The 21,292-nt window shown below is 40.1% G+C and overlaps 1 long non-coding RNA gene across 1 annotated transcript; it reads left to right on the plus strand.

Annotated features, from left to right (window-relative positions):
* The first annotated feature begins 5,256 nt into the window (after positions 1–5,256).
* LOC114049644 lies at positions 5,257–16,692 on the plus strand. Its single transcript, XR_003569891.1, has 3 exons — positions 5,257–5,288; positions 7,429–7,611; positions 16,409–16,692. It is a non-coding gene; the product is annotated as an uncharacterized LOC114049644 (long non-coding RNA).
* The last annotated feature ends 4,600 nt before the right edge of the window (positions 16,693–21,292 follow it).

Consider the following 21,292-nt stretch of genomic DNA (forward strand, 5'->3'; position numbering starts at 1 on the left):
AGGAGGAAGGGAGAAGGGGAGGGGGCGGAGGGCGGCGGCAGCGGCTCCCGCGGCTCCTCCTCCGGCCGTGGCGGCGCTGGCGGCGGCGGCTGCTCCTCCTGCAGCAGCGGCAGCAGCGGCGGCGGCGGCGGCGGCGGCGGCGGCGCCCGAGCCAGCTCCCCCCGCCCCTCGGGTGTGCGCAGCAGCTCTGCCGTCTGCAGCCTCCCCCGCCTCCCTCCTCCCCTCCCTCCCAGGCCAGAGGCGGCGGCGGCGGCGGTTGCCAAAGCAGGAAGAAGCGGCCCACATCAGCACCGAGAGGGGTCAGGGAGCAAAGGGCGACCAATCCGCGGCTGCGGTGGGGGCTGGTGGGTTGGGACGGGAGGAGGGGATTAGAGGTGTCTCCATGGCTGCAGCACGCTGGGGCTCAGCCGGGGGAGGGGAGCGAGACGGGGGAGGAGAAAAGAAGAGCGCTCCCCAGCCCTTCTCCTACCGGGTTCCTCCCCACTCCCCCCCCTTCTCCCATTCCTCTTTCTGCTTCTCCTCTCCTTCTGTCTCTCCGCTCCACCTCTCTACTTCTCTCCCTCTTACTCTGCTTCTCCTCTCCCTCTTTCTATCTCCTCTTCTCTCCCCCTTTCTTTCTCTCCTCTCCTTTCCTCTCCCTCTTTCTTCTCTTCTCTTTCTGTGCTCTCTTTCCTCATCCCCCTCCCCCAGCTCCCGCACACGCGCCAGCCTCTCCTTTCTCCTTTGCACGCGCACACATTCGGCCAGGGTGAATGACAGGAGGTCCCCACCGCTCACCGAACTCAGACGCGAGCGATGCGGGAAGACTGGCCCCTCCTTCTACCTCCCGCTACACTTCTCGTAAGCTTGGGTCACTGTCGCCTCTAGGGCATACTTTGAAGTTCTCGGAGAGCTTTGCAATTATTAGCCAGGAGTCCTAAATTCTTTTGTCCAAGCCCCCGCCTGGACGTGACTTCTCCCCCCACCCCCACCACTACCACTACCACTTTTCCCCTGGCTTCTCTTCGTTTCCACTGCTTCTTCCTTCCCCCACAGTGCAAAGTTCCCATTCTCCAGGTGGTGTATTTTTGGCAGAGATGGTGAGACTCTGTGGGTAAAAGCTAAGGAAGTAATTTCTCAGAGCTGATTTTTTTAAGGGGCCCGAATGCTTTTTTTTAAAAGAACATGGAGTAAAGGGGATAAAAAAGTTTTTTTTCTTCAGGTACCTCAGAAATCGAATTTTTTTTCCCCCAAGAAAAGAGTGGCTAGCAAATTTAACATCTTTCAATAGGTGTGAAACCAGAACCCTGTCTAGGACAGAAAAGGAACCCGAGTTAAGATAAAAAACTATCAGTGTTTGAGACAGTCCTTCAAACCAGTTCCGTTGGGAGTTCAAATTTCCCAAGTTCGAAGGAAAAAGGCATTCTGTTTCTTATGTAGGGCTTTAGACAGTACAGTTATCATCACTATTTTGCAAGTGAGGAAATTGAGTTACAGAAAATTGAAGTGATTTTTCCAAGGTCACACAGCTAGCTAATGCTAGATCCAGGACCAGAAGCCAGCTCTTCCAATTTCCAGTCCCAGCATTCTTTCTGCTAAAATAGCTGCCACTCTACCTATGTTGGCAGCAAGCATAATTTAACAGTTTGAACAAGGTGTTTTTAGCACATGGTTAATTTTACCATCCTTTTTCTTTCCTCCTCCTTTCCTCCTTACCCATAAACAACTTGTATTTCTTGTAGCATTTTGTAATGTAATGGGTTGTGTAATAAACTCTCAATAGGTATTGTTTTACCCAGATTACCCTTCAATCATAATACCTTGCTGAATAGGATCATGGCTGTCATCTATCAATGTAATATTTTCATCCCAAAGGCCCTTAGGGCTTTTTTTACCCAACAATACACAATAGTAACTTCAGCTACTTGTAGCTACCCATAAATATGGCTAGAGTATTTCTTTTGTACATTCAAAATGCTAGTCAACTGATTTCAGAGATACCCTATAAGAAATAAAAGCCTCTTAGGATGTTAGGGGTGGCTTGGTGGCAGTGAATAGAGGGAACAGAGTCACGAAGATTCATCTTCCTGAGTTCAAATGTGGCCTCAGGCACTCACTTAGATGTGTGACCCCAGTCAAGTAACTTAACCCTGTTTGCCTCACTTTCCTCATTTGTAAAATGAGCTGAAGAGGGAAATGGCAAAACACTCCAGTATCTTTGCCAAGAAAACCCCAAATGGGGTCTGGAAGAGTCAGACACCAGTGAAACCACTCAACAACAAAAGGGTGTTATTTTCCAATTAACCAACTAGTGAACATTCCCTAACAAGGAAAACATTAGAGGATCCAAAGGTAATATTATGGATATGTGTATGTATGTATGTATATGCATATCCACATGTCTACATATACATATGTGTTTGAGCTTGTGATTTCATCTGTGTAGGGAGCTCCTTTTAAGGAAACTCCTACTAATGCAGATGTGAAACTCCTTCAATTTATTGTCATGGAGTACTACCTAGGGCACTGAAAATGTAAGTGGTTTGCTCAAGGTCATATAACTAGTGTATATCAGAGACAGAAGTTGAACCTACATTTTTCCTAATTCTGAAACTAGCCTTACAGATACACACACACACACACACATACACACACACACACAGACACACACACCCCTTTTAAACATTTAAACTGTTACATAACACCTTATTGAAAATATTAAAACCATGTGTGTTAAATTTGGAACTCAAAATCTTGTGGAAGTGAATGTTGAAAACTAAAAATAAATTAATGAATCTTAAAAAAAATTAAAACTTTAAAAAATTTAAAAATATGTATAAAATCATATGTGTTAGAAAGCCAAAGAAAAACAGTATAATTATAGACTGCTAATGTCATACCACTGGTACGTCACAGAATCATGCAGCAAAGTTGATCTTCAGTCCTTTCAAAGTGACCTTTTAAGTGAAATAGATAGATGGATGGGATTGATACTTAGTTGCTACTGGGTAGAGGACTGCACCCCACCCCCTACCACTCCAACCCCAAATAAGCTGAACTCACAAAATGTTGGGTCAGTGAGTAGTACCAGGTTCTGGAATTGAAGCTAGCAACAATCCACACACAATGGGTGGGATTAGTCCTCCACTGGGACCTTCCCAGAAATAATCCATCCTACATTGTCATTTGGAAATTGTTCTTTGATAGGATTAAGGTCCCAGGAAATAGCTATCCTAAAATGCAATTAGGGTAAAATAAACTATAATCTGGGAAAATAGCATGTTATGAGTGTGTTGTAATGGCAAATGAAAAGGAGAATATGGATAATCCTTGAAGAGTCTAAAATCTTGCTTTGACAATAAAGTAAAAGGAGGTTGGATTATGTGATATCTAAGGTTCCTTCCAACTCCCCAAATCCTATGATTCAGAGGAGCATGGGACAGTGTAAAGTGCACTGAATTTGGAGTCACAAGAGCTAAGTTAAAGTTCTGACTCTGTCACTACCTATGTGACCCTGGGCAAAACATGTGACCTCTCTGGGTATCATGTTCCTAATCTGTAAAATTAAGAGGTTGGATTAGATGTCCTCTAAGATACCTTCTAGCTCTAAAGCTATGATCCCCAAAAGGAAAGACGGAGAGTAAGAATCTGTCAATATCTCTGTATCACTCACTAAAAGAGACAGTGCCTTAAATCTAGGTGATTACATTATTTAGACTGAAATACCCCCTAGAGAATATTATGGTGCTGTAAGAAATGATAAAAAGAATTTCAGAGAATCCTGCTTAATATGAACTGACACAGAGTGAAGTAAGCACAAGCAGGAGAACAATTTATACAAGGACAATGAAACTATTTTAAAAAAAAAACTTTGAAAAACTTAGGAATCCTGATCAAAGCTGTGACCAACTATGTTTTCCAGCAGGCCTATGATGAGGCATGAAACCCACCTCCTGACAGAGAGGTAATATACATAAAGGTGCAAAAAATACAGTTTTGGACATGACCACTGTGTAGAATCTTTTTGCTTGACTTTGCTTATTTGTTACAAGGTTATCTTCCTTCCTTCCTTCCTTTCTTTCTAGTAACAAAGAGAGGAAAGTCAGGAAAGAGAAAAGATTAGCAATGGTGATTAAAAAAAAAAAAGACAATTGTAACACATTTAAAACTGTCCAGAAGAAAACAAAAGGAAGTTCAGAAGGAAGCACAAACAATCAGGACAGCTTTGAAAGTAGCCTTAGTTTGTTATATACTTTTTTAAAGTAAGTAGTATGAAATAAATATTCACAGTTTCATATATAGAGAATCCTCTTTCTTTGTGTTTTATATCTGAAATGCTCTTTTTGGAAGCACCCAAACATATTGGTCCTCTTTGAGAAGGAAGGATGAACAACCCCTCCTTTTGAGAGGTTTAAGTTCAGAGTTTTAAAATATTTAACATAATAACATATATACACATACAGATACATGTATACACATATCCAGTGGAGGGAAAGGGAGGATGGGAGCCTGATCATATTTCATATTTGACTAAATTAATAAAATTAAGTTTCTGCACTTTCAAAGCTGAGGACCGGACCCTGGGGTTAACCCACCAACAGGAATGCCTTAGTCTAATGCCTTTAAGGACACATTAGAGTAGAATGTATGTTCCTTGAGGCCAGGGACAATTTCATTTTGTCTTTTTACTCACATTCCCTAGCACAGGGCATGATCTAATCATTCAATATATTAAAGCAAAATTTCTGGACCTATGTTCCTCCCCCCAAAAAATCAGTCTGCTTCTGTCAAATCACGAGAGTTGCAGGTTTGGACTGGTACAAGCATAAGGAATCTTTCCTAGGCTGAAGCAATTCTAAGAACTTTTCCCAATGACCTCAAGAAGTCCATCTGGATAAATCATCACAGATTACAGCCTGGCACAGGGATTCATGACTTCTCTAGCAAAGTTTTGTGGCAGATCTTGCTATTCTAAACCAACCCTTCCCATCACCCTGCTCTAGAGTACACACAAAATGTCCTTTTTTAAACATTTTTAATTTCTTTTAATTTTTTTTTTATAAATATGTTTTGGTTTTACAGCACTTTTACTTCCCAAAATATCCCTCCTCCACTACCCAGAGAACCACCCCTTATGACAAAGAATACAAAAGAAAAGGGGAAGTCGGGGGCAGAGGGTAAAAGTATATTAACAAAATTAAGTATATATGCCACTAAGAGCAATTGTATATACAGTGTTCCAAACCCATTTTCCCTTCCTCTGCAAAAAAAGTGAGGAAGCGCATTCATATACCCTCTCTTCAGGCCACGTGAGTTGCTATAATTTGTTATTATTTAGTTGTTTTCAGTTGTGTTTGACTCCTTGTAACCTTCCCCTTTGGGAGTTTTCTTAGCAAAAAACTAGAGTGATTTGCCATTTCCCCCTCCAGCTTATTTTACAGATGAAGAAACTAATATAAACAGGGTTAAGTGACTTTTAGGGTCACCCAGCTAGTACGTGTCTGAGGCCAGATTTGAAGTCAGGAAGATGAGTGTTGCAGACTCTCACGGCTGCTGCTCTAACCACTGCACCACCTAGCTGCCCACTCTCAAGCAGAGTCAAGACATTTTAGGATAATGAAACCAGGTCACTTCTCAGTGTTTTCTTCTCTAGGTTATACATTCCCAGTTCCTTCAACTAATCTTATGGTCCTAAATCCCTGTGCCAGGCTCCAATCTCTTATGGCATGGTCATAAGGTCTCTAACCAAATGTTTTCTTCCTCTGATTACTCTCCAGCTCGTCGATGTCTTTATTAAAATGAGGTTCCCAAGATTAACTAGAATAATATGCAAGGGGACTATTACCTCCTTCATTCTGGATACTGAACCTCTCAAGGCAGCCTTTTTAATTAGTTTTTTTGGGAGTGAAGGTTGGGGGAGGTTAGTAGAACAATTCCTAGAAGGCAGGCATTGTTTTGCTTAAAAAAAAAAAAATATATATATATATATATATATATATATATACACACACATATAATTTTCTCCTCAATTACATGTTAAAACAATTTTTTAACATTGGGTTTTTTTTAAGTTTTGAGTTCCAAATTCTATCCTTCCCCTTCCCCCTCCCTGAGATGGTAAGCAATCACATATAAGTTATACATGAATAATCATGTAAAACATTTCATTGTTTTGCTTTTTTTGTCTTGATATCCACAGAATATGTGGATACCTACTATGTGTACATAATAGGCCCTTAATGTTTATTAAATTAAAGGGAAATGAATGTCACACTATTGACCTTGTAGCCCATGGAAATCTCTGGTTGTTTTCATTTGAACTATTGTCTAGCTATACATTCCCTATCTCGTGCTTTTGAGGTGGATAAAGAGCTGACCTTGAATCCAGAAAGACCTGAGTTCAAGTACTACCACTTGCTACGCCCTCCTTCAGTGACCCTGGGGAAATCCTTACCTGAGGATTCTAAGCAAAGCTCTAAGACTGGAAGTTGCAGAAAAGGTGCTCTCCTGCATTGGTAGAAGGGGTTTCTTCATCTAGGAGTCCCCTATATCTATGAAAATACAGCTCGAGTCCCAAACCTTATTCCTCACCTGTTTTGAATCTACTTATCCCTGCTGTGAATCTGATTGTGCCTCAGCCAACTCACTAGGGAGTTCCCACTTTGAAAAAAAAAAAATCACAACTCTTTCCTAGAGTCATGATTGGGCCTTATTAGATTCAGTTCATTTTTCTGGCCTGTTGGGATCTTTTGATGTCCTATACCATTCGCCACATTGGTTGTGCTTCCCAGATTTATGTCCTCTGAAGATTTGATATGAATGCCACCTATAGAATTCTGGGTCTGGAATTAGGAAGACCTGGGCTCAAATTTCTTTTCTATGTGCCTTTCAAATACTTGAAATTACACTTGCTCTTCTTGGACCCTAAGGATATAATTAAGAAGAGTGTGTAGAAGTTGCAGAGAGGTAGATTTATGTTTTGTATAGGGAAAAACATTCTCAACAAATTTAGTTATCTAAATGTAGATTGTTCTGCTTTGGAAAGTAATAGTTTCCTCAACTCCATCACCATGGAGGTCTTCCAAAGAAAACTGGATCACCATCACTATTGGAGATCTGGAGAAGGGAATCTTGTTCATATATGAGTCGAACAAGATGACTTCCAATTCTGAGATTTTTTGACTATCTCTTTCCCTTCAATTCCCCTCAAAGGTCACCTTGATCCATATCCTTGTGTATCAGCTGTAGACCAATCTTCCCCAGTACAAGGATGAAGTTCTTATGACATGCAGTAAAAATTGCTAATCTTTCATGTATTAGTACAGAGAAAAAAATACGGAGAAAAAAAAGATGTTCTTTTGTTATTTAAAGATACAACATAACACAACATAAAGGTCCTCATTAGAACTCTGACCCATTGGAGTTGTATGTCTTTCCTATAAAATATAGATAAGAGTATACTGGAGAACTGGCCGATCACAGCCCTTATTAGCATGTACAGTCTTGCCTACTTGATGCAGTCCTCGTGTGGACACAGGTATTGTTTCCAGCCTGCTTACCCTATGAAGAACAGAAGTTTTTCTATTGGCTGCTGACCCAAAACTGAGGGTCAAAAGGCATCGATGAACCAAGGTATTTTCTCTTTTTTGCCTGGATGAATTTGAGGTCGGAAGCAAAGACTTTTGTAAGCCTCCTGGGGTGGAAAAAGGTGATGTAGAGATCAAGGTGGAAAAGGAGACTGTATTCCCAGGTTTTGGAACAGGGTAGGGAGTGAGGATCGAGGATGCTTTTACAAAGCATTTGTCCTACAAAATTTGCTTCTGAATATGGCATAGCACATAGATAAGTCCTTTCCTCTTGTTGGCTTTAGAGGTCAACTACTGCTAGGCTTGGTCCCAGGTCTGTTCTTGTGGCCTGCAAACTTTGGCCTGAGTCATACATAGTTCTCGAACTTTTAGCAACTCATTCTTCCCGTCCTTCAAAGTTCACAGGGTCATAGCTTAGTCTGATACTCTTTTACCTGAGAACAGAAAAGAGTAGACGCGGTCATTTTTTAGGGCAGGTAGGTGGTACCATAGTGCACAGAGTCTGGGCCTGGAATCCGGAAGCCTCATTTTCTTGAGTTCAAATCTGACCTCAGATACTTAGTAGCTGGGTGACTCAAGGCAAGTCACTTAACCCTGTTTACCTCAGTTTCCTCATCTGTTAAAAAAAGTGAGAAGGAAATGGCAAACCACTTCAGTATCTTTATGGAATCACAAAGAATCAGACATGACTGAACAATAATAATCCTTTATTAAGCACCTACTATGGGCCAGGCAAGCATTGAGATAAGTGCTGAAGATACAAGAAAAAGTCAAAAAATAGTCCCTAACCTTGAGAGGCTTATAATATAGTAGGGGAAATAACATACAAACAACTATGTACAAAAAAAAAAACAACCACCACCAAATCCCCCCCCAAAAAAACCCCACAACTATATATGGAATAAATAGGAAATAACCAACAGAAACTGGGAAAAGCTTCCTACCGAAAGTGGGTTTTTAGGGGAACTTGAAGGAGGCCTGGAGAGCCAGGAAGTACAAATGAGGATGGACAAAGCAAACAACCCAACAATGACACCTACAACAGCAGGGCCATTTTCTCATAGGCCACTTGATAGTGACCTGGGAAGGGAGATTAAGGCCTTAGGCCTAAACTGTCCCACTGAGTCCTTACAGCAGTTCTTGCCTCCTCAACTCTGACTCAGCCAGTCTGGGAAAAGAAAACGCTTGGCTAGTTAGTGCCCTTTGAAAGCTTTCTAAATTCATTCAGTTCAGCCCAGGCTACTGAGGTGAATGATTCAGTACTGAATTCTTACCATGGTAAGAAGATGTGGTCAAAGGACCTGCACATGCTCTGAAGTCTGCACGGTGATTGTATCAGCTACACACAACACACATGTCCCTAAGCGCTGGGCTTGGCCAGTCCTCTATTACAAAAACATAATGTAAATATTATATTCAAATACAAATATTGCTTTCAATTGAACAATCAAGTCAGTCAGTACAAAGGTTACCACAATTAAAGTACTATTAACTTGTTTACTTGTGACAGTCTAAATTAGAGGTGTCTAACTCAAAGCCTAGGCTACAAGCAGCCGGCCACCAAACCAGAGTAAAATGAAATTGGGAAATGTTTAACAAAAAAAGTAAAAATACAATAAAACATAGATAATGTTAATTTTGTGGTTTTCTAAGTTAATATGTTACCCAAAGGGTTCCTATTTGAGTCTAGCATCTCTGTTCTAAATTATACTTGGGATTCCATAAAGTATTTTCCAGAATACTTTTGGAAAAGCTGCATGGTGAGGCAGAAAGGATAATTTATTTGATATTGGAATGCCTGAGGTCAAGTCCCAACTCTAAGTGACCTTGAGCAAATCAATTAACCTTCTTTCAGTTCAGTATCTTTATCTGAAATATGGGGATAATAATACCTACCAAACCTGTCTTGCAGGGTTGTTTTAAGGATCCAGTAAGATAACATGTAAAAAGTACTTTGTAACTATGAATTGCTATATAAATTATCTTAAAAATGCTATATAAAATTATCTTAAAACACCAACATTAAAAATGTGTACGTGGAAATAAGATAAGTCAATTTTCCTATGACTTTGGTTTTTCTTACTTTAAAAAAAAATTGAAAGGTTTATTTTCAATCTCCTGCTGAACTGATTTTAATTTTTTTTAAGTTCCAGGCATAAAATTGTCATACCAAGCTGTGCCAACAGTTGATATTTTGCATGAAATTTTATGTGAAATCATGAATTTTAGCAGTGAGTAGGGATTTATCTGTGTGAAGATGGCTCTTAAAAAACTATCCAGTAATTTTACATAAAAAATATGGCAAATTTACTTCTGTGGCTAAAGAGGTGATCAGATAATGTTTCGACTTTATATTAAGTTTAGATATTTACTACATATGAAAACCAACAGGTTTTCTTCTGTAATAATACTCAAAAACTGAAATAAAAGGAACAAACATTTATTAAGGGCATACTATATGCCAGACACTATGTTAATTGCTTTATAAATATTATCTCATTTAATCTTCATAACAATATGGAGAGGTAGATGCTATTGTTATTCCCATTTTACATTTGAGAAAACTGAGGCAGAAAGAAATTAAATGACTTGCTCAGGATCACAACAGCTAGTAAATGTCTGAGGCCAAATTTGAACACAGGTCTTCCTAAATCCAGTCCTAGCACTTTACTACCTAAAGGAGGAAAGGGAATTGGCTACTTAAAACACAGCTTTCTCAGAATTTAAAAACAGGTGAGGGAAATCTGAAGGGTAATTCATTCAGTCATTCACTCAGGAAACAGTAGCATCATCTAGGACTTGATACAATCAGCTCAAGGTCACTGTAAGCAAGAGCATCCAGAAGACCCCATCACCTCTAGGACATCTCTGTCTTGTTCTCTTCATTGGATATCTTGAATGGCAACAGGAAGCACCTTTGGGGAGCATCTGGTTTCCTGTTTTATGTCTCACTTGATAAGTAATAACCAAAAGGTATATAATAAGGTTATCTCTACTGCCTCTGTCTCTGTCTCTCTCTGTCTCTGTCTCTCTCTGTCTCTGTTTCTCTCTTTCTGTCTCTGTCTCCTCTCTGTGTCTCTGTTTATCTCTGTATTTCTCTGTCTCTTTCTGTCTCTGTCTCTGTTTCTCTGTCTGTCTCTGTTTCTTTCTGTGTCTCTGCCTCTTTCTCTCTGTCTCTGTCTGTCTTCCTCTCTCCCTGTCTCTCTCTTTCTTTCTCTCTGTCCCTGTGTTTCTGTCTCTCTGTCTCTTTCTCCATTTCTCTGCCTCTGTCTCTGACTCTGTCTCTCTGTCTGCCTCTTTCTCTGTCACTCTGTCTCTGTTTCTGTGTCTCTCTGTTTCTTTCTGTCTCTGTCTCTATCCCTCTATCTCTTTGTGTCTTGTCTCTCTCTGTCTCTGCCTCTTTCTGTCTCTCCCTCTGTCTCTGTCTCTGTCTTTCTTTCTCTGTCTGCCTCTTTCTCTGTCACTGTCTCTTTGTTTCTGTCTATATCTCTGTGTGTGTGTGTGTGTGTCTCTCTCTGTTGAGTGAGGATATCTCACTCCCAGTGGGAGATCTCATTCACTCTACGTATTGCCAGGTATGTTCTCATCTGTGTAATTTTTCTGATTTCCGTTTTCTATCAGCTTGCTTAAACAGGTTTATTAACTATTCACCATGCGTTGTCTTTGTATGATTGGCATTTGGTGGAAAGGGAGTCAAGCCTTGGATAAATAGTTTGAGGCATTCCTCTCCTATTATAGGAAGTGATCAGGAGCACAGTGAACCTAAGTGAGTAAAATTTAGGGAGCCAGATAGAACTCTAGCCCAACACCCCTTCTCTGAGAAAAGCAGAGTGGCCAGCCTTATGGTGACAATCTCCTGCTCACCTCCTGGCAGGAATCAAATTCTCCCTTGGAAGAGCATGGGTGGAAGAGACTTTAAAGATATCTAAAGATATGCCTTCCTGTGAGTCACATAGAGACAGATCCATGTGAACACACATAACTTAAATGGGCAACACACATACACACAAATGCATTACATTATCATTTCTACAAATTTCACAATCTCTTATATACATCCCTTTCTCTCCACTCTTAGCAGCTACAATCTCTGTTCAGGATCTCATCACTTTTCACCTGGATTGTTGCAATAGATTTTTTTTTAACTAGTTTCCCTGCCTCAATTCTCTCCCTACTCCAGACCATCCTCCGCTTAGTTACCAAGGCAATTTTCCTGAAACATAGGTCTGCTCACATTACCCCCTTGCTCAGTGAGCACCAATAAATCCCTGTTTACCTCCAGGATCAAAATAAAGTCTTCTGTTTGACATTTAAAGCTCTTTATAATACAAACCCTTTGTATTTTCCCATTCTTCTTATACTTTACTTTCTTCCACAAACTCTACAATCTGGCTACTCCAACTTGCTTTCCTCATTCACATGAATCCTCATGTCCTGTCTCTATGCCTTTCCATAGGCTGCCCCCATGCCTGGAATGATTTCCTGCTTCCTGGATTCCATGGCTTTCTTTAAGACTCAGTTCAAGTGACACTCCCTTCAGGAAGCTTTTCTGGTTCCCCTAACCACTACTAACATCCCCTATAAGATTACCTTCCAATTACTCTATATTTATCTCATATGTTTGGTCTTCTGTGTGCCTCACCTTTGAATGTAAGGTTCTTGAGGGCAGGGACTATTTGTTTTTTGTTTTGTTTTGTTTTTTATCCACAAGGCTTAGTACAGTTCCTGGCACATAGTAATAGATGTGAATAAATGCAGATAAATTGTCTAATTGATGCCATGCTAGAATATTTTTGGAGAGGATGTAAAGGATACTGCTGGATAACAGAGTAGATAGAATGCTAGAGTTGGAATCGGGAAGATGTGAGTAAATATCCTGTCTCAGACTAGCTGTGTGACCTTGGGCAAGTCACTTAACCTTTCTCAGCCTCTGTTTCCTCAGCTGTAAGATGGAGATAACAATAATAACCTACCTCCCGGGTTATTGTGCAGATCAAATGAAATAACACACATATAGCACTTCGTTAACCTTAATGTTATATAAATGCTAGCTGTTATTATTACTATTATCTATAAAAGGCAGGTTATAAAAATAGAAATGAAGTAAAAATGACAGCTAGAGTATGAAACTAGTGAGGAAGTTTGAGTTCTTTCTGGCAAGAAGTATGACTGAGGATGAAGTAAAGGGCATTCTGGTAGGAAGGGCATCACTTTTCATTATCTCATGCTCATGATCCAATGATGTCATCATTCATAGCAGCTCATGTTACACTATCAGCAGTTAGGAATTGAGTACAGGCTGTCAGCTTGTCAATGTAGAAACAGTGGATTCAATATGGGAAGGTATAGATTTTTCAAGAAGGTTTTCCTTTGTGACCTAAGGCTCCTATGTGTTCCCAATATGTCCCTAATGTGTCCACTAAATGAGGTACCCTTTGAGTCCTGGCTAAGACATGGCACAGAAGTAATATAGGAGCGGCAGGGAACTAAAGTAGAGAAACAGAGGGAAGACAATGGAAAACCTTAAGGGATCCACATTTGACTTCATCCAATCCCTGAAAATTTGTTGTTGTTCAATCTTTTTTTTTTCCAGTCGGGTTCAACTCTTTGTGAACCCATTTGGGGGTTTTCTTGGCAGAGATACTGGGATGGTTTGACATTTCCTGCTCAAGCTCACTTTACAGATGAGGAAACTGAGACAAACCAGGTTAAGTGACTTACCCAGGGTCACACATCTAGTAAGTGTCTGAAGCCAGATTTGAACTCAGGAAGATGAGTCTTCCTGACCCTAGGCCTGGCACTCTGTCAACCTCGCCCCCTAGTTGCTCTACTCCCTGAAAATATAATGTCCCAATAGCATAATGTCAGAGTGCTTGAGGAGGCCGAGTGGTTAATTGGTCATTCAAAGAATGCACAAGAAGGGTAACATCAGTTCCTCGGTACCTTTCAACATGATGGGGAGAAGGTCCCTTGCCTTTCAGGGATAATAGTCAAAAAGCAATGACTGTGGCACAGATGACCCAGAAAGTCCTATTAATAGGTGTCTCTTTGAGAGTCATAGTCTGACCAACAGGTTTGGGGTTGATGAATGACAAGGGTATATAAGGGCACCTGGCAATAGCTGAACATCAAAAAACGGTCTCTTGAGTACTTGGAGTTGATAAGTCAGGTAAGGGTGTTCAAGACTAGAATCTGCCTCAAATCAGCCAGGTTATATTGCAGAAGCAGTGGCAAATCTGTTGGAAGATGGCATGGAGGGCAGAGCCTCTCCTCCCAAAGGAGTGTGGCACCTGAATTAACAACGATTTGCTTAGAGAACTGTTTGAACTTGAATGGGACCAAAGATGTAGAGCTATATTTTGCCATAGTTAAAGATCATTTTATGAAAGACTTGTAGCATATACCTATATGGCCTCTGTGGGTTGAATGATATAACTTTATTTTGGGGTTATAGCAGTGTTAACTTAAAAGTTTCCTATGGAAATTATGGGTATCATTTAGAGGATGGATACTATAGCCTTGGAATGTCAAGACTCAGTCAACATCCCTGGAGTTTCAGCATTGACTGGGACCAGTATTCCAGCGTCTTCCATGTACAGTCCTGACAGAGTATTACAAGCAGTGAGCTATGTCTCAATACCTGGTCACCCTGAAAATTCATGTTTCCTGTGTGGAAGCTTATAAAAAAGCTAGAGGTCAGTGGTATCAGAGGGCCTCAGAAAAGTATAGCACTTCAAGGAGGGATCCAGACAAATTCAGCTACAATTCCTGAAGAAGAGAAGAATTATCTGAAAACAATGACAGAACTGGTGGTCTCACTGCTAAAGTGGGGTATAAAGTGTGCCTGTAGTGCAACTCACACACAATCCATCTCAGCAAGTGTTGGTCTTTTCAAGAGTAGTCTCAAAATATCACCATTTCTTAGAGAGAAGACCTCAGGAACCACCTGAAGCAAGGGTCTGTTAACGAAATCATCAAAAAGTTGTGAAATTTGTTATTATTGTTGTTCCTTTAGATTGCAAGCTCCTTGAGGGCAGAGACGTCTTTTGCCTCTTTTTGTATCTCTAGTACTTAGCACAGTACCTGTCACAAAGTAGGTTCTTCATAAATGTGTACTGATTGCTGTTGTTGTTGTTAAGATAGGGAGACCTGTGAGTGTTTGAAGAGAAGAAGGTAGGGACATTTTGGGAGGGAGATGTCAAAGATTCAGGAGAAAATATGAAGCAAGACCCCTCAGGGGTCAAGAAGATTTGAAGAGATGCCCCTTTTCCTCTGAGACTATAAGGTAGGATGGAAAGGAAAAAAAGGAAGAGATACACTAAGGAAAGATAGGGATGAATGGGGTAGAGTTTATTGACAGTGTTCTTCATTTTTCTTAACAAAGTAAAATGGTATTGGTTGAGGTGGGATGGGGAAACAGAGGAAATGTGGCTGAGAAGAGAAAAGAAGGGCAGGTTAGGGATTTAAGGAGAGAGAAGAAAGAATGGAATGAATGTTTCGGGGAATGAGCCAGGGAATTAACGAGGGATGAGAGTAGAAACTTATCAAATAGTGCCAAAGGCGAGGTCTGTAAAGAATCAGAAAGATAAAGAAACAGAAAGTAAAATTTCTGCTGATGAGACAGGTTGGACTAAGTAATATTCTCTTATGTGGCAGGACAAGACAGAACCTCTGAGATTTAAAGGATTGAACTAAAATTAACTGTATATACTATAAACTTAAAAAATTGAACCACAATATAGAACAGGATAGGACCTAAAGCATAATAATTTTTGTGAGATTTTTTATCAAAGAGTATTTACTCTAGTTTTAGCGTTAACTTTTTAGTGTTTTGGATTCTTCTAGGAGACTGGTAAAGTTTATAGACTCCTCAGAATTATGCCTTTAAATCTACAAGCTAAAATATGTGGGATTACAAAGGAAACCAATTAGATTGAATACAGCAAAGGAAATGTATTGTTAAAAAAAGTTCACAGATCCCAGGTTAAGAACCCCTCCTCTAGTTCAACCCCCTCATAGAGGACTAAATCAAGCTAAAGTGACATATTCAAGGTCATAGAACCAAGGACTCCCCTGTTTCTATTATAGTTGTGTCTTTTATATGCTTGGAGGAATGTGTAAGAGAATCCTAGAGAATGCAATCTTCCATTTTTTGGTTTTCTGTGATGTAAAAAAATGGTTTCTTTGTATATGTATGTATGTATATGTATATATGTGTGTGTGTAAATATATACATATATTATCTAGTGCCTTACAATTTACAAAATGCTTTGCAAATGTTATCTTATTGGATCCTTAGAACAATCCTGTGAAGTAGTGATATTGTTACCCTCCTTTTATAGATTAAGAAATTGAGGCTCACTTGTTGAGATGGATTGTGTGTGAGTTGCACTACAGGCCCTCTGATACCACTGACCTCTATTAATTGACACGCCTAGCCACATAGCTCTGATACAGGGCTTTGTGCATGCCTAGATCACCTAAGATGGAGGAACCATCTTCTAAGAAAAGATGTTCTGTGTTTCCCTCCCATGTGCATGGGGACCAGCATCTTTCCATTGGTTACATAGCTGGAACATGCTTTAAAACTACCAGACTACCAGACTAGGACAGTCTCTCTCTATCGATCTCTCTCTCTTTATGTCTCTCTCTACCTCTCTCTCTGTCTGTCTCTCTCTCCACTTGCTTCCAGAGAGGGTAAAGGGCTTGTTCATCCAAACATGGGCGCCATAAACTGAACTGGGTGAGAAGGACTATCTTCCCCTCCCCCACCTTTTAAGCCCTGTAGCCTCAAGAAATGGGCTTGGGATTTTAATGTAGTCTCTTTCATTTGTTCTTTTCAGTTCTAGGTGCAGGCAGTGGAATCCATACAGGACCCAGACTTGAACTATGATAATAGTGAAGGAAAGATTCTATGCCAGAAGTTGCTGCGGAAGAAATCCTGAGAAGCCAGAGTGATTGGGACTTGAGCCCAAGGAGGGGATTTGTACTAGGAACTTAATGGGACTGGGCCATATAAGAATTGATCAAAGCTGTGAACCTAATTAATTCCTATCACCTCCCCAGAGAATGAAGTGTGCATCCAGGGATTATGCTCCTCAGGTGTTAGGGAAGGGTGTTTATATGTTTGTTCTTGCTATGCCTTTGAAATAAATATTCCTTTCTAAAAACTGATCTGTTAAGTGGTTAAATGGAATTGGGGTGCAGGGGACTCCTAGAATTGAGGAAACACTATTGATAAGTGCTTAAGACAGTAGTAGAGGGAGTAGATACCTCCAAACTCCCTTAAGGGTAATGAAGAACCCTGGAGGATGGGTGAAATGTAACATCTCTGGCCTTCAGGAAGTGGGGACAGAGTATACAGTGTTACAGCTAGTAAATGACTGAAGCAGGATGTAAACCCAAAGTTTTCTGTCTATATGTCCACTACTCTAACCACTTCACCATGTAACTGCCCCTACATATTACAATTTATGTGCAGAAACTGGTCCATTATTAGAAAGGCCCTCTAGTATAGGGTCATGGATTTATTGTTGGAAGGTACTTAGAGATCATTGATTCGAAGCCCTTAGTTAAGGGGCTTCAGTTAAGAGGATAAATGTTTTAGCCAAGGTCACAGAGGTAGCAAGCAATAGAGTGAAGATTTGAACTCTGATCCCAAATATAGCACTCCTCCTATGATCCCATGCTGCCTGTTGGTTCTGGCTAAAGATGGAGAAATATTTGGGAGTGTTAGAATTACTGGCACTGATTTCAGAGAACACAAACCTCTGCCCAAGTGGGAACTTGCTCTAGTATGTTACTTTGCCTTTCTACATTCAAAAAACTTGGCTTCCTCTCAAGTAATCTTCTGACAACAAGTCAAAAGGCCTACACTCTGCTGTAGTCCCTGAACAATTGACTTGCAGACTTTATGGTTGCAAGCAAGGGTGGGTAACAGAATATAGATTCACAGATGTGTTATATAAATAGTGTCTTGCCTAGTGTCAAGAGAGCTAAAGCTCAGAATGACCTAATAAGGAAAGCTAAGGTCAACAACAAAAAAGTCATTTAGCAGTTTGGTTGGGGAGACGACGAGGGAATGAAGAAAAAGGAAGGAATAGGATTACTCTTCAAGTTGGATGAGACATGGTAATGGAGAATGGGGAAAAAAGTATAGCTGTTTAATTCTCACTGTTTGTTTTCTCCGTCAAGGAGGATATTTATTGAATTAGTTAGAGTTAGAAGGACCTCAGAGATCATCTAATCCAACTCTTTCATTAGTGAAGAAACCAAGGTCCAGAAAGATTAACCTTGTACTGGAAAGGGCGGGTCAACAATAGCTAACAGATCATTGAATCCCAAGGTAAATAGGTTTGTAGTGAGAAGGCACTTATTTGCCCTTGATGAGTTTAATTCACTAGACACAGATGTGCTACATCTCAGAGTATTGAAAAGACTTAGAGAGGTGACTGCTGAAAGTAGTCTTTGAAAGATTGTAAAGAAAGGAAGAAGTACCACAGGAATAGAGCATGGCAAATGTTGACCCCATTTTCAAAGCAAGAAGGAGAAGACAATCTGCAGACTATAAGTCAGCAATCTTGACTTTGATTCCCGGAAAAATTCCCTAAAGCATTATGAAAGTATACTTCTCTTCTCCCATTAGTACATAAGCTCCTCTTGAACTGTTTCATTCTTCCTGTCTGTACCCTCAGTGCCTTGTATGGTGCCATAGGATGTGCTTAATAACTGCTTGTTTGATTGGTTGATTAAAAACCTAGTGATGTAGTGGATAGAAGCAGTGAACGTGGAGCCAGACATGAAAGAATAAATGCACTTACAAATGGACAAATCACATGGTAGGGGCTAGGATATACATTTATTGTTCAGTTATTTCAGTCATGACCCCATTTGGAGTTTTCTTGACAAAGATACTGAAGTGGTTTGCCGTTCCCTTCTCCAGCTCATTTGACATATGAAGAAACTGAGGCAAACAAGGTTAAGTGGCTTGCCCAGGGTCACCCAGTTAGTAAGTGTGTATGGCTGGATCTGAACTCAGGAGGATGAGTCTTCCTGACTCCAGGAGTGGCACTCTATCCACTTCACCACCTAGCTGCCCCGGATATATGAATATAGAGAATGAAAAAAATCCTTACTCAAAAGGAGCTTACATTCTGTAAGATGGGGAGAGTGGTAGCCAAGGGACTGGTATTTTGAATTGGAAGTTTTCAAGAATGGTAAGTGGAGTATAGGAGAAGATGGATATGATTTACCCTTTCTAGTAGCAGGGGCAGTATTGATTTGATTATGGTTCCAGGACAATGAGGGTGAGAGTTTGAGAAGGGGAATACACAGTGGCAAGGAGGCTTGTAAGAAGATGTTAAGGTAGTAAAAAGTTTGAAAAAAAAAGTAAAAAGAAGTAAAGTAAAGCTTGGCTAGCATCACTGGCCTGAAATAATGGAGACACTTACTAATTGGGACTCCTAAATACCAGGTCAGGCATTCTGGAGCTGAAAAGATGGCAAGGTACCTGGCAAGAAGATGGTGTGGAGTAAAGTGAGGCGTGGCTGGAGCAGCTGGCCTGATAGTGAGGTCTTCAGGGGATCTAGATTCAAATCACATCAAATACTTACTAGCTTTATGACGTTGAGCAAGTCACATAACTCTTTTAGGGATCAGTTTTCTTGTATCAAAAGAACAGAATCTATCTTTGTAGGGTTGTTTTAAGAGTTGAAAGAATATATACACGGAGCATTGTAAACCTTAGATCTCTATATTAATGTAGTTTGTTGTTATAATTGTTGTAGTTGTTTATTGCTGTTATAGTTGTTGTTATCTAGAAAAAGAATTGGTATCATGGATTCGTGGAGAACAGGTCATACCACTTACCAACCCTAGGATGTCACATCACAATAGCCTCATTTTCTTTTTTGACAGATGTCACTATAGTTTACCTGGATTTTAGCAAAGCATTTGACAAAGTCTCTCATGCTATTAGACAAGAAGGAGACATGTGGGCCAGAAAATAGTTGGTTGATTGTTGTCCTTCATTCTTGAAGAGGACCAAAATGATATCACTATGTTAGCCTCAAGTTACAACGAGTCCTACTGTGGCTGATTAGACCAATACAAGCTCAAAGTGTTCTACCACAGGTTGGACACAAATAGGCGATGTGAATATTTGGGGTGGATTCTCTAAATCTGTGTATCTCATGTTTCTTTTGAGAGTACAATAAGGTTGAATGATCATACTGAAAGAATAGTCATAAATGGTTCAAAGTCAGCTTTGAAGGAGGTCTCTCATTGAATGTTTTAGGGAACTGCTAGTTAACATTTTTCTCCATGACTTGCATAGATGGCTTTTCTATCTAATCTGAAACTAAACAAAACTAGAAGAGAAAACTAACAGGATACCCTTAACAGGTTAGAATGTTGGTCTGAATCTAACAAGATGAAATTCATTAAGAATGAATGTAACTATATTTGTTTTTTTTTTTAAAATCAACTTCATGAGCAAAAAATGTTAGAGACAAAGCTAGATGAAAGTCTCTGAAGAAGGTAGAGAATTTTAGGGGACCGCAAGCTCAATATGAGTCAATAGTTTAATCTAGAAGCCAAAAGCCCCAATGCAATCTTCATGTGAGGCATTACTCCAAAATGAAGATGGAAGTATTCCTGTTGTACTATAGTCAGACCACATCTATAATGTAACCTGAGCCTTAAAGCCTATTAGTATGAGACTCTCACCTCAATGCCCACAACCTGCATAATGAGTGGGGTGTTGTTGACTAGAGTGGAAGAAAAGAAAAATCTGCTCTTGTCAATCCTTTTGGATTCTACTGGCCTTCAGCATCAGGAGAGAAGACATGGGGAATTTCAACTTCTCTTCGGGGTCACAAAGGGAGAAAGACTCTGGGAAGATGCCAACATGAGAAGAGCTAGCACTCTCTATCATATCTCTATCTCCAGCTTACTACACTAGAGGCTTAGGGAAATTTTCCTCTTTGGGTAAGATTCTGGATTCTCTTTCTCTCTTTGTTGTGCTGAATTACCTCACTCCCAAAGGGATGACTTATTAATATGAATTGTCTGGTAAATATTCTCATATGCATACTTTTTCTGAATTCTGTTTTACTATCAACTTGGATAAAGGGATTTCTTCGCTATTTTCTGTGTGTGTTCATTGTGGAACTGGTGTCTGGCAGGAAAGAGGTCAAGCCTTTGATATAAAGCTTGGGGTCCCACTATTCCCTGAATAGTAACCAGGAGTTTAAACTGAACCTAAAATTGCATCCCCTGGATGAGAGATGTCAAACACGTGAACCAAAGGCTGGGTGCAGCCCATGAGACTCCCAAGTATGGCCCAAAGCAGAATAAAATATAATTGAGAAATATTTAACAAAATTAATAAAATATAATATAACAAAGATAATATTAATACATGATTTTCTAAATTAATATGTGGCCTAAAGGGATCCTTTTGTATGGTTTAATGACCCCTATTTCTACTTGACTTTGACACCACTGCCCTGTTGTTATTGTTAGTAGTTTCAGTAATGTCTGACTCTTCATGACCCCATTTGGGGTTTTCTTGGCGAAGATGCTGTAGTGGTTTGCCATGTTCTTCTCTAGCTCATTTTACAGAAGAGGAAACTGAGGCAAACAGGGCTAAGTGACTTGCCTAGAGTCATGCAGCTAGTAAGTGTCTGAGGTCAATTCATGAAGATTGGACATGACCGAAAAATGAT

This window comes from Vombatus ursinus, unplaced genomic scaffold (assembly GCF_900497805.2).
Source record: "Vombatus ursinus unplaced genomic scaffold, bare-nosed wombat genome assembly UNPS02014798.1, whole genome shotgun sequence".
Taxonomy (NCBI): domain Eukaryota; kingdom Metazoa; phylum Chordata; class Mammalia; order Diprotodontia; family Vombatidae; genus Vombatus; species Vombatus ursinus.